This window comes from Megascapheus bottae, chromosome 2, assembly GCF_031878675.1.
Source record: "Megascapheus bottae isolate mThoBot1 chromosome 2, mThoBot2.hap1, whole genome shotgun sequence".
NCBI lineage: Eukaryota > Metazoa > Chordata > Mammalia > Rodentia > Geomyidae > Megascapheus > Megascapheus bottae.
The window spans coordinates 44,703,853-44,715,169 of NC_143510.1; the positions used below are offsets into that span (position 1 = coordinate 44,703,853).

At 42.4% G+C, this 11,317-nt stretch overlaps 1 pseudogene; it reads right to left on the reverse strand.

The window, feature by feature from the left end:
• Nucleotides 1-3,539: 3,539 nt before the first annotated feature.
• LOC150066732 (PCNA-associated factor pseudogene) lies at nucleotides 3,540-3,874 on the reverse strand (annotated as a pseudogene).
• Between the last annotated feature and the right edge of the window lie 7,443 nt (nucleotides 3,875-11,317).

An 11,317-nucleotide genomic window follows, 5' to 3' on the forward strand; every position in this document is an offset into this window, starting at 1 on the left:
AAAGGAGAGGAGGGTAGTGGAGGGTAGTGAAGGAGAGGAGAGGAGAGGAGAAGAGAAGAGGACAGCTTCCCAGGAAACAGAGTAGAAGGAAAACTTTTAAAAAATGGATCAGGAGAAGCAACCAGTGAAAATATTCTTATCAAGGTTGAGCAGTTGTATATGTACATTTACCAGATAGGTATATTAAAAAGAAGGTTAAAACATTGAGTGAAAATGCCAAAGTAATTATCTAAAGAATTTAAACTGGGGGAAGAATTGGGTACCCATGGCCCATGCCTGAAATCTTAGCTACTAGAGGTGCTGAGATCTGAGAGTTTCCACTGAAAGCGAGTCTAGGCACCAGTTCCAGTTCAGCACCTCAAAGCAGGAAATAGAGCTGTAGTTCTAGTAGCAGACTTTTAGTCTGAAGTAAAAAAGCAAACAAGCCCAGTACTATCACAAATTTAAAAAAATAAATAAAACAGTAAGGGACATGTAGGGCAGGGGAGAGGACGGGAAATCAGGGAATAATAATCTGGTAAGAAAACATCGAGGGCTGGGAGTTTGGCTTAGTGGTAGAGTGCTTGCCTAGCGTGCACAAAGACCCAGGTTCCATTCCTAGGTACCACATACATAGAAAAAAGTGGTTTAGAGGCTCAAGTGGTAAAGCTCTAGTTTTGAGAAAACCCAAGGACAGTGCTCAGGCCCTGAGTTCAAGGCCCAGGACTGGCAAAAAATTAAAAAAAAAAAAAAAAGAAAGAAAGCTGGCATTCGGGAACAAGGAGCAAGCTGGGCTGGTGGGGAATGGTGGAGGGAAATGACATGCTTGGAACTGAGATGTGAGATTACAGTCACTGCTCATGATGAGAACTAGATATATAGGTAGCTAGTAGCTAGGATAGGGTGCAGATAGAGTCATTGAAGAACGGGGAGGCCACTCTAGGGTCTGCCAGCCCTCTGGTGGTCCTTGACTTCAGCATTTATTTCCAAGAGATCCCTTGATGCCAATTGATTCTAGTCTTGTTCAGCCTGCTTGCTGCTACTTCACTTGGTGGCAGTGCATTTTGCCTCAGGCTTGGTAAACTCAGTTCCAACCCAGTTATCAGCTCAGTGGCCTGCATGTTGGTCAACTGTGACTGTCCTATCATTGTGTGTATGAACATGCATGTGCCAGTTCTGGGGCTTGTATTCAGGGCTTGGGCACTTGCTATCCGTAAGCAGTTTTGCTCAAGGCTGGAGCACATTACCACTAGGGCTTTTTTTTTTTTAATGGTAAATTGGAGAATGAAGATAAGAGTCTCATAGACTTTCCTGCCAAGGCTGGCTTGGAATCGCGATCCTCAGATCTTAGCTTCCTGAGTAACTAGGATTACAGTGTGATCCACCAGCCAGATGCCTGTGCTTTCTTTTTTTTTTTTATTGTTAAGTAAGTAGTCATTTATTTCAAACAAATTTCACAAAAACTTGCTTGCTAAAACATGAATAGTTTTGAAAACTGACAGTGTATCAGTAAACAAAAAGTGTGATGAGGAAGCAAGAACGAGTTAACAAATATTAGATGCACCTCTTCACTTATATCACAGATTATTTTAAGAAATGAAATAGAAACACTGAAGATTTTAATTTTTTTCACTGTGTAAGGAATTTTATTAAAGCAAGAATTATACAACTCAAATTATGTTCCCTTGCTCAATTGCCAATTCTGTTACTTAGAACTGATGTCCTGAGCTATTACACAGTAAAGAATTACAAAATTTAAAAAATGAATGCTTTTAATTTTTGTACTTTCCTGAAATTTTTTCCCAGGGTCTATAAAACATTCTTTTTTTTTTTTTTGCCAGTCCTAGGCTGAAGGCTAGAGCTCCACCACTTGAGCCACAGCACCACTTTGGGCTTTATCTGTTTATGTGATACTGAGGAATCAAACCCAGGGCTTCATGCATGTAAGGCAAGCATTCTAGCACTAAGCAACATTCTCAGTCCATTCTGGCTTTTTTTTTTTTTTGGCCAGCCCTGGGGACTGAACTCAGGGCCTGAGCACTGTCCTTGGACTTTCTCAAGGTTAGAGCTCACCAACTTGAGCCTCAGCACCACTTCTCGTTTTTATCTATATATGTGGTACCGAGGAGTCGAACCCAGGTCTTCATGCGTGCTAGGCAAGCAATCTACCATTAGGCCAAACTCCCAGTCCCATTCATTTCTTTTGTAGGTTTGTTTTTGTTTTTACTTTTAAATTAAGTAGTCTAGTACTAGCACAGTCTGTTAGACTTGGCATTTGCTTGATATCTAAGGTTCAAAGTTTCCTTTCCTTTTTTAAATTTTATTTTATATTTTGCAAATTTCTTTTTTTATAATATTTAAGTCTTTCAATGTTTATAGTTTTCTCAGGTGAAGCACAACTTTCTCTTCAAAGTCCCTGAACAATTTTTAAACATTTGGAGCATCAATGGCACCAGTGCTTTCTGGGCAGTTTCTTTTTAGCTTGGTGGGCTTGTAAAGCACTGATTTTTAGACATAGCTCTAGGTTTATGGTTTGATTTGCCTATCAATTTTCATTTATATACAAATGGAAAATTACAAGTCCAAAGGGCAGTTCTATATTAAATGTATACCTAAGGCAAATTCTACTCTTGGTCTGGGAATGTAGCTTAGTGGCAGAGTGTTTACCTACCAGGCATGAAGCCTGGGTTTGATTCCTTAGTACCACAAAAAAAAAAATTTTTTTTTGCTAGTCCTGGGGCTTGGACTCATGGCCTGAACACTGTCCTTGGGTTTTCTCAAGGCTAAAGCTCTACCACTTGAGCCGCAGCACTCCTTTAGCCTTTTGTGTGTATGTGGTACCCAGGAATTGAGCCATGGTCTTTGTGCATGCTAGGCAAGGACTCTGCCACTTTGCCTTACTCCCAGCCCATATAATCTTTTAAAAAAAATTTAGAAAAAGAAAATTCTACCCTTCATGTAATCTCTATGTAATCTCTTTGGTGGCCCCTACATGCGTTTTTAAAAATATCTTTGCTGATTTTTTTCCATTCATTTAAACTTAAGATCAAAATGTCTTGAACATTTTTTTAAATATACCCATCATTTTTTCAACATTATGTCTTTGGCCTCCCTTTTCTGAAAAATAATGGATTTCATTTAAATTTAAATAATACTGAATTATTTGATGTACAAAAGCCTGTTTTATTTTAGAGCAAACAAAAGAAATAGAAATATGGCCCCATTCCAGTTATCAAATGTTCATAAAAATGACATCAGTACAAAAATCTATGTAAACCTCAAAGTAGGAGATTAGTAATTAAATGATGAAATCCAGTATTCTATGAGAACAGAAGCTTACCACTAGATCAAAGAAACAACATTAAACTGAACATGAGTAAAGAAGTAGCCACAATTTTACAAAATCTTCGATTCACAACTACTTACTTTTGAACAATTAAGTTTTAGCAACATTTTAAAAAATTAAATGCCTGTTTAACAAAGCCAATTGGACAAACATCACAAACTTCTAGGATACCAGAGTAAACATGAGACATTATTCAAATATGAATAATTAAGTTCTATTCTTTTTCATCATCCGAATGATCAGGTTGCAAAGGACATGTTTTTTTTCTTTGCTTTTCCTAAGCCACTGGGTCCTGCCTCTTCAGGAATCTGATTTTCTTTTTCAGAACCTTTAGGAGACTGACTGAAGAATTCTCCAATTCCTTTTTGCCACTTGGGAGTTGGGCGTGTACAAACTAGATTCCCTCCTGCATACTTGTTTTCAGCTTTTCTGGATGAGGGAGATGGAGAGTTGATGGCAGAAATGGAGGAACCCAACACCTTCCTAGGAGCACGGAAGCCACCACTTTTCTGTAGGTGCTTGGACACTGTCTGCTTTAGTCTGAACCATGTCCTAACAGAGGGAGAGGGAGCAAAAGGCCCAGCGGAGGGTGATTCAGTGGCCACGGATCCGAGGCTGTGCTTTCTTAAAGAATGTTCTTGACCAATTGCGGCGCCCGACACCCCTGACCAGCAGGGAAGAACGGACACCACCCGAGGATCCTTCTCGTATCACGCTTTATTGAAGAGCCACTTGATTGAGGGGAGAGCTGAAGCAGAGGGGCCCTGGGCAGGGAAATGCAGCTGCTTATATAAGCCCAAGGAACAAGGGGCTCTCTACCATTGGCTACTCTGTTGCTAAGGCCGTTTTGAGACTCGGGATTGGTCACGCACTTTTTCGTCATGCGCAGACTGAAGAGCAACTTGATACTTAGTAACGAGTAAAGGCCTCGCACTCACATACCAAATAAGTTACAAGGAGCGAGGCAGGAAACAGGTGCCATCCGGCTCCCCACATCTCCCCCCTTTTGTTTTATAGCAGCAAGCCAACATGCCTGTTGTGAAGAGAGTAGAGGTGCTGTCCTCCAAAGTAAAATTCGAGGTCTAGAGGAGTGACCCAGGAGGCCAACCCTGGATCCCTCCCCTCCAGGTTCTCTATCCCCTTTGTGGAGATGGGCTAGGGGCGCAAGCCCATATGCTGACGCACATGCTCTCCCTGACCTGTTAGGGTCAGGAGTGGTACTTTGTCCAGCATTTCACAACTCTTGGCTGTCCGTACTCCTATTCCTCGTGCAATAGACCAAGGTCTCGAGGGTGCAAAGGCAGTACAGGGCACTTTTAGTTGGCCTTTAAAACCGCAAGCCAAATCTGGGGGGAGTGTCCCTGCTCCAAGGCAGTGAGTGCATGACCAAGCATTGCTCTCTATGGCGAGACCTCATTCGGCAGAGCAACCAAAGGCTAAAGACACAAAATCCAAAGCAAACTGCAACAAACATTCACAGGAACTGGAACAAATGTAGGCATTCTCATAACAACGGCTCCAGCACTCAATTTACACTCTATGGCAGAACAATTTGAAGTTTTAAAGAGTAAAAACATAAACAGGAAGGTCCGCCTCTGGAACAAGTGCAGAAAACCCCACAACCCTTCCCTTGCCAAAACTGTACATTAATCAAAGCGACCCAATTTTTGAACACAGGAGGACAGATTTTTTTGACAGGGTAAGGCATACAAAGGGGAAAACGGAAGAAGCATTAAAGGTCTTCATCACTGCCCACATTGGTTTTTTCTTCTGGTCCATTGTCCAACATTGTGGCAGCAGAAGAGATGTCAGAAGGATTCTCCCCAGGATTTTGCTTAGCCTCATCCTCTTTGGGTTTCTGGCTTTCTTCAGCGGCCATGAGATCCTTTAAAGCTCTGTAAGAAACTGGCTCAAAAACTCTCTGTAATGGGATTTTCAAAAACAAGAAAAGCAGAGGCCAACCGAGACCAGGTGCGGGCCTTGATAAAGGAACTTCCCTTTTTCGGGGGGTAGGGAGGCGGGGCAGAGGGGGCAGGGCGGGAAACGTCCTGACCACTCCCTGCGCCTAATTCCCCCCAGGAGCCGTATCTGTCTGCCTCATCTTCCTCTTCATCTGAGCTTAGTTCCTCCGGGGATCCTTCCTCCTCATTTCCTGTCTTTCGGTCTGCCTCCTCTGCATCCTGTGGCTCATGCAAACTCAGGGCTGAGAATTGGTTATTATGTTTTCTCTTTCCTCTTCCTTCCTCCTGCACCATACTTTGTGAGGGCTGCAGTCCCTCAATTTTTTTCCTTTTCCTTTCGGGTTTCTTTTGTTTACTTTCCTTTTCATTTTTTACTTTACCTTGGGGCCCTACTACCTCTCCCTCCTTATATGAAGATTCTGAAGGACTATCCTGATGCTTAATTAATGCCTTCCCCCCTTCAAACACAAACCACAGGAGAAGAACAATGGGAAGCACCCAGATAGGGTCTTGCCAGAACCACATACCTCGGAGAGAGTCCTCTTCACGTGTCAAGTTCTGGATCCTCTTCGGCCCCTCCGCAGGTCCCGGGTTTCCGGCACCAGTTGCGGCGCCCGACACCCCTGACCAGCAGGGAAGAACGGACACCACCCGAGGATCCTTCTCGTATCACGCTTTATTGAAGAGCCACTTGATTGAGGGGAGAGCTGAAGCAGAGGGGCCCTGGGCAGGGAAATGCAGCTGCTTATATAAGCCCAAGGAACAAGGGGCTCTCTACCATTGGCTACTCTGTTGCTAAGGCCGTTTTGAGACTCGGGATTGGTCACGCCCTTTTTCGTCATGCGCAGACTGAAGAGCAACTTGATACTTAGTAACGAGTAAAGGCCTCGCACTCACATACCAAATAAGTTACAAGGAGCGAGGCAGGAAACAGGTGCCATCCGGCTCCCCACAACCAATGATTTTGATCATCCTGACCTGGGAATTCTCTTGATTTTCCATTTTCATTTCACCACTACAAGGAACCTGGCCCACAGTGGGCTGAGAAGCACTGAAGTAGTATCACATTTCCCCTGGGCCACCCCCAGTTGCTACTGCTGCTTCCTCCTCCCCCTCCTCCCCCCCTTCCTCCTCCCCCCCCTCCTCCTCCTCTTTGTCCTCCTCCTCCTTCTTCTTCTACATCTTCTTCTTTCTTTTCCCCCCAAGGCTCTAATATACATTGTTGTGATTCTTATGATTTTTTTTTTCTTTTTATTGTTGGGATGTTACAGTTACAGTTACATTCATCAGGTAGTAGGTGCATTACTTCTCATACATTGATACAACTTCTCATGTTTTTGTCCCCATTTCCCTCTCCCCTTCCAATCATCTTGTTTTCCCCCTTCCCTTCCTTATTTCAAGTAAACAAATAGACGTGTATATACAATATACCAGGTAACAAAGTCAGATACAGTAACAACATGAGATTAACCATAAGGGTGAGAGAAAACAGAGAGAGGGGGGGGGAGAGAGGAGAAATAACATAGTACATCAAGAACAACAATCGCATAATATAAAGTTCTTGTTTCCATATCCTAGAGTTCATTTTTTTAAATCTCATCCTATATGATCTTATGTATCTAGGTCTTGAGCTATTGTAATCCTCTGCTAGGAGAGCCCTAGATGTGTACTAATTATTACAAATGAGGGAAGCCATTGAGCCTATGTTCCTTTGGGTCTGGTTTACTTCCCTTAATATGATTTTTTCCAAGTCTTTCCATTTCCTAATGAATGGGGCCATGTCATTCTTTCTGATGGCAGCATAGAATTCCATTGAGTATAAATACCACATCTTGTTGATCCACTCATCAACTGAGGGGCATCTGGGTTGGTTCCATATCTTTGCTATGGTAAATAGTGCTGCAATGAACATCGTTGTGCTAGTGGCCTTAGTATGTCCTTGTTTCTAGACATTTGGGTAAATGTCAAGTAGTGGAATTGCTGGGTCATAGGGGAGCTCTATGTTTAGTCATTTGAGGAACTGCCATACTGCTTTCCATAGTGGTTGAATAAGTTTGTACTCCCACCAACAGTGTAGTAGTGATCCCTCCTGGCCACATCCCCGCCAGCATCTGTTGTTAGTAGTTTTCTTGATCCTGGCCATTCTAACTGGAGTACGGTAGAATCTCAAAGTTGTTTTGATTTGCATTTCTTTTATGACCAGAAATGTCGAGCATTTCTTCATGTGTCTATTGAGCATTCTTATTTCCTCTTCGGAGAAGACTCTCTTTAAGTCTTTAGCCTACCTTTTAATGGATTGGTTATTTCTTTGAGGATTTGTTTTTGAGAGATTTAATTTTTTAGCTGTTGGTATATTTTAGGCATGAGGCACCCCTAGCTTCCGACACCTCCAGAGTGGGCCTGGGCAGCTGAGTAGATTTCCCATGATTGTTGGGGGGGGCACCATCCTCATACTGAGCCTGTTTCCTCTTCCTGTTTGTACTGTTGGGGCCATCGTGCCTTGAAGCAGAGGACTGAATTGTGAAATATTACAGCATGCAGGCTAGGTCAATGCAAAGTAATCCCATGTTCAAAGCCAACTGTCACCCTTGTCCACCCTAACAGAGCCTTTGCATAAATACTTCTAAAATGCTATTCTGGCTCTGAGGGAACTCTAAAACATGCTGTGAAATTTTCCTGTAGGCACTCACTTGAGTTATAGACAAACTCATGTTGTAAAGCAGAAATGGCTTTCCAGATATCAGGTTAAAAGGTAGGAAAATGGCACATTTTAAAAGAAATGTATTTGGCCACTGGTGGCTCATGTGTGTGACCCTAGCTACTCAGGAGGCTGAGATCTGAGGATTACAGTTCAAAGTCAATCCAGGCAGGAGAAGTCCATGAGATTCTTTTTTTTTTTTTGCCAGTCCTGGGCTTGAGCTCAGGGCCTGAGCACTGTCCTTGAATTTTTTCTCAAGGCTAGAACTGTACCACTTGAGCCTCAGCACCATTTCTGGCTTTTTCTAAGTATGTGGTACCAAGGAATTGAACCCGGGTCTTCGTGCATGCTAGGCAAGCACTCTACCACTAGGCCAAACTCCCGGCCCCGTCCATGAGATTCTTATCTCAAATTAACCACCTAAAAATCTAGAAGTAGAGTTGTGACTCAAGTGGTAGAGTGTTAGCCTTGAGCACAGAAAGGTCAATGACAGGGCCAAGGTCCTGAGTTCAACAACAAAACCAAAGAAATGCATGTGTCCTTGCTGATCTGATATGGAATTCTGAGAATGGGATGCACTGTCTACATGCATCCCATTCAAATAAAGAACCTAGAGTCTGCAGGGACACAGTTACAAGTAGAGCTGGAAAACATTCAATTTATAATTGTGACAAAACTATCCATTTCTTAGGAAATTTGAAAAGGAAGGAAAAGGACCTATAAAATGTAGGCTATTAAAATCTTTCTGAAAATACAAAATAAAGTCTACATAAACTGAGAGACATACCTTGACTGGGATGGTAAGTAGATTACGTGCGCGTGCATGTGCTCGCGCGCACGTGCGAACGAGAGAGAAAGAGAGAGGAGTGGGGGGGGGGGCTTGAACTCAGAGCCTGGGCACTGTCCCTAAGTTTTTGTGCTCAAAGTTAGTGCTCTGCCACTTGAGCCACATCTCTAGTTTCAGCTTTTTGTGTTTAATTGGATGTAAGAGTCTCATGGATTTTCCTGCCTGGTCTGGCTTTAAACTGTGATTCTCAGATCTCAACCTCCCGAGTAGCTAGAAATACAAGCATGAGCCACCAGTTCCCAGCTCTAATAACGATTTCTTACTACATCTTTATAAGGTTTGACTTATTGAAAGAAATCCATTATTTTTAAAAAAAACAATCTATAAATCCGGGCAAGGTTGCTCAGACCTGTAATTCCAGCTATGTAGGAGGGAGAAATTGGAAGCTCATAACTTAGGACCAGCCTATGTTATAAAATACCTATAATCTCAGTTATATAGGCTGCAGAGGTAGAAGGATTAAAGGCTGAGGCTGACCAGAGCAAAAGTGTGGCATCCTATCTGAAAAACAAGAAAAGCAAAAGGCTATTTTATGCTTTTTGAATAGTTTTGTTAATAAAATAATTAGCAAGAAGCCACACACACAGCTGATCTGATGTACACTTGGTACAGCTAGCTCAAGAGCATCTTGAAGAATTGCATGCTTGTAGATTTGAAGCTTGAACTAAGGACCTATCCCTTGCTTTTCTTTCTCTCAAGGCTAGCATGCTATCACTTGAGCCACAGCTTTACTTCTGGTTTCTTAGTGATTAATTGGAGATCAGAATCTTGTGGACTTTCCTGCCCAGGCTGACTTTGAACCACCATCCTCAGATTTCAGCCTTCTGAGTAGCTAGGATTACAGGTGTGAGCCACCAGCACTTGGCAAGAGTTTTTAAAAAAAAAAACTAACAAACAAAACAAAAACTATATATACTTACTTATCCTTTCTCCCCCAAATCTTCTTCTACTTAAACTTAGTATTTTCTCCAATACCTCAAGGACAATTTTGGGGTCACCAACTACTTTCGTCTCCTCAACTCAGCCATGTTTGATTAAATCCTTTTTCTGTTCACTAATGCCTATGTCTTTGGTTGGCTGCTAGCAACAGGTAGCTGAGCCTGATTGAGACACTTGCTTGGACCTAGGATATTTGCCTGAAATCATGGTTTCATAGGTATATATACAGATTTTTTTTTGACCAAAGAACTATGAAGGATATTGAAATGGACAGAAGAAACTATGAAAATTTGTGGGTGACCTTTTACTGGAACATTTCAAGGTTATTAAAGGTTTTCTTTTTTTTTAATTTTTTTATTGTAATTAGTAAAAGGGTTACATGATATTTGCCAGATAGAAGGTGCATTAATTCACATACATTGATACCCTTTCACATGTCTTGGTACCCATTTCCCTCCCCCCCACACCCCCTACCCATCTTGGTTTTCCCCCCTTCCCTATCAAATTTCAAATATCCAAATACAAATAAATTCAATATATCAGATAACAAAGTGAGATACTTATACCAATATGAGATAACCAAGGGACAGCAAAGGAGATGAGAGACAACATAGTACATTAAGGACAACAATCATTCATTATATGGCTTTTGATTCAATATCCTGGAGGTCCTTTCAATTAGCTTCACATTATATGGCCTTATGTATCAAGATTTTGCTCTATTGCAGATCTCTGCTAGTAGAGCCCAAGGTTTCTACTGATTATGACGAATGAGGGAAACCATTGAGCCTAAGTTCCTTTGAGTCTGCTTTGTCAGCTTTGAGATGTGAACTCTGGGCCTGGGCGCTGTCCTTGAGCTCTATAGCTCAAGTCTACCACCCTATCCCTTGAGCCACAGCGTCACTTCTGGTTTTCTGGTGGTTTATTGGAGTCTCACGAGCTTTAATGCTTGGGCTGGTTTTGAACTGTGATCCTCAGATCTCAGCCTCCTGAGTAGCTAGCATTACAGGCGTGAGCCACCATGCCCCACAAGGATTCTTATAGAAGGAGAGATGCTGTGATAGAATGCATAGCTGTGAGTTCCTGGTATTGTAAATTAAATACAGCCTTCCAAGTAGGGTGCTGGTGGCTCACGTCTGTAATCTAGATAGTTAGGAGGCTTAGATCCGAGGACTGAGATTTGAGATCAGTCCAGGCAGAAAAGTCGAGACTTCAAAGCTGAGCCAGAAGTATGGTTCAAATAGTAGAGCACCAGCTATGAGCAAGCAAGCCAAACCTGAGGAGAAACTCTGAGTTCAAGTTCCAGTACGGGAAGGGTATGTGAATGGAAACTTCCACTCTCATCATCAGATAAATTGTCTTCTCCTGAAACTTGCCTGAGGCTCTCCCCAAGACACAGACACAAATCGAGTTCTTCAGCAAAGTAAGAGTGCCCCAGACAATCAAGCTCAAAGACCAGGTCATATGCTTGAAAGACCAGATTTACAGTGCAAGCATCTGAGCTGACTTGACTTGGACAGCTTTTTATCTGCACCTGTGGAGGGATT